Genomic DNA, 3128 nt, shown 5'->3' on the forward strand with positions numbered 1-3128 from the left:
TACAAAACCGCCTGTCCCAACATGGACAAAGGCATCCAGCGACACCCCTCTGGGTGCAATCGTCGGAGAGAACAGTCTATTCGTCGGTTCTATGTACCAACGCAGATGTTGAAAATTGAACGACCAAATTGGTCAGCTCATAGCCGTCTGACCATAATAATCTAAAGAACGATGAAGTTACCGAATACCGGATGCCCTGAGGCATCAGTCGATCATCGGCTGAAGTTCTTACTTAGGTTATTTATTCCAAAGTTGCACTCACTCCCCCTATTGGGGCAAAAGATTATGTGTAATGGCTACGTGTTAACCCCAGACGGAATATAACCGCCTAGGTAAGAAGCTCAAAGCACCCGCTTTAATGGCCGACTGTGCACTTGGTTTGGGGCAATCACCATTGTGATTGATTGGCCTAAAAACACTCCATACTTCTCCTAATATCAAGTGTTTTCAAGCCAATCAATCAATTTAAAATAAAACCAACCACACAGCCGCCCAGGGGCAAGAGCAGCCAGATTGCAAATTGCCGCATGCTTTTTTAAGTTAGGCAAAATATTAAAGAATTGCAAACATATGAAAAATTCAAAATTCAAATAGAAAAACTCAAACGCAAACATTTATAAACACCGACTGAGTCGGAATACTTCATTAATATTTAAAATGGCACAAAGGCAAGAATAAGTGTTAACCGGATACCTCCGGTGAAGAAAGAAAGAAATCAAATGTTAAACCAACTCCTTAGTTGGTAAAGATACAACAATACATGGCGTACAAGCCGGTAAAGAAACAAAATGGCATACTGCCGCAGAAAGTAGAGAAACCCGCCTAAGACTAAGGTGGTTGTTGCTGCTCCGGCTGAGTTTGGCTGGTTTGGCTCTCGTTATGCTCATCCGCCGGCTCCTCATTATCAGAGACTTCATATCCCTGCTCAGCAGCCTAATCTTTGAAGCGAGGTGGTGGAGCATCACCTAGTAGCTAGGCATCATACACCTTAGTGGCGTAATCATACCTCAGCTTATAGACCTCAAAGTCTATTTCTGGGTAAAGGAGGCCCTAGGTGATCTTCAGTCGAGCCAGGTTGTCGCGCTCATTCTCCTTTGTCAGCCGTTTTTTCTCTTGGGCAAGCTCGTCCGACTGCTTGTTTCGCACATTGACAAGCTCAACTCCCAGGCGGGTAACGTCTGCTCGGAGTTGGGCGTTTTCCTTATCAGCATCTTCTAATGCCTTGAGATATGATTTGGCATCCTTCAGTTGCTATCAAGGTCATCAGCCCGGCTGTTAACCTCATTGTTCGCAGCCGTCAAACTCTGGATCAGCTCCTCCTGTTTCAACTCTACTGCTTTATTCTTTAAATTACACATATAATTAGTATATCAGTAGAGTTGAGGTTTTCAAGGGCCCTCCGTTTGGCGTCATTTACCTCTTCTTGTTTTCTCCTGAAGGGGCCTCGGAGGCCGTCCACCCTCACCATCACCTGAGAGAAGAGCAACCGGATTATGAGTTACTTAGCAGAATTAAAGATAAAAGATATCAAGGTTGTGGGATTTATTACTTTAGCCACTTGGCCCATTATCCAGTCGAAGTCCACGACCTACAAATCAGGCATAGAGTTCTTTTTAGACCGGGTGGGGGTCCTCACCATCCGTTTTGCAAAACCCTCAAGATCCGGCTCGTCAGAAGTCAGATCTGCATCAAAAGTAGTACTCTGTGAGAAAGAGGCAGCGTAGTCGACATTCATCCGTTGCCTGCTGCTGAGCGACCCTTTAGAGGGATCAACCTTGGTCTTGATTCTCATAAAATCAAGTGGCCAAGGTATTTTAATCCGTCCCTTATCTTGGGTTTCCGGATGAGTCTCCGGCTTCTGCTCCTCCCCAGGCGTTGCCGCACCGGCTGCAACATTAGGTGGCTCGCCACCCTTTGATGCCGTAGAGAAATCCGACGCTTTCTGCTGCGAGCGTTCCGAGCTTTCGCTCAGAATTCTCATTGCAGCAGGCGATTTGCCCCCATTCGTTGGACGACCGGATTGGGCAGAAGATTGTTTATGGGGAGAAGGGTCGTTTCTGGCGGCTTTCGCAGCCAGAGTTTTCTCCAGATCGTCTCCTTGCCTTTTGAGCAGCTTGGAGAAAGATCGTGGGATTTTCTTGACGGAATCCTGAGAAATAAGCAAAGGGTAAGTATACCCAAACGTCAAAAAAAAAATTGCAAACGCATCAAGTCAGGCGGTCTTACCCCGCCTTTTTTGGAGTCTTTGGCTTCGACGACTCCCTTCTTGGCAAGCGCAGCCTCTTTGCACAGCAGCGCCGCAGACTTAGCCGGAGTCTTTGCCGGGTCGACCATTCAAAAAATCCAGGCTCTATTATTTGCTCCCGGGCCTTAGTAGATAGCACTGGGAGAGGGCATTTCCGGACTAGAAGAGCCGGCTTAGTATTGTACTGGCGCAGAGTCCGGTTGTGTCTTAAGGTTGGGGAAGAAATCAAGTAAAAATTATCCTTCCACCCGGACCATTTGGACACTTTGTCCAAATTCATCAAGTATTGGGGCAAGGTAGTCAGAGTATACCATGCCCCATGGCCGCCGGGGGCCTTGCTCAAGTAGTGCATACGAGCAAAGGCGGAAAAGCTAGGGTTTATATTTTGAAACTCGCAGGCGGCGATGTAACTAAGAATGTTCACCCACGAATTGGGGGTGAGCTGCCAAACCCCTACATCGTACTCCTTAAGGATTTTCCTAATCCCGGGGTGGAGGGGGAACCGGAGGCCGGCTTCGATAACCGCCTCGTAGCAGATGAAGTAGTCGTCAGCATGGTCAATATCATCGTCCCATGCCATTATAGCGTCAGCCGGAGGAACGATAATCTCCTAGCCCCTTCAAAAGGGGTGCTTTTCCTTGAAGGCCCTAAATCCGCTCTTGAGGAGGGCGATGTTACCCGGCAGCATCCGGGTCTTTTTAGGGTTGGGGTTGTTAGCGACCTTAGGTGGCTGCTGATAGTCAGCCGCAAAATTGTCTTGGTTAGAGCCGGAAGATTCGGCCCTTGACCTTTCGCCGACCTCAGCGTTGCCGACTTCATTAGAGGAGGCGGTTCCCTCGCCGCCTACCTCTCGTACCCCGGAGCTCCCGGAAGTAGAGGGAGC

This window comes from Chenopodium quinoa, unplaced genomic scaffold, assembly GCF_001683475.1.
Source record: "Chenopodium quinoa cultivar QQ74 unplaced genomic scaffold, ASM168347v1, whole genome shotgun sequence".
Taxonomy (NCBI): domain Eukaryota; kingdom Viridiplantae; phylum Streptophyta; class Magnoliopsida; order Caryophyllales; family Amaranthaceae; genus Chenopodium; species Chenopodium quinoa.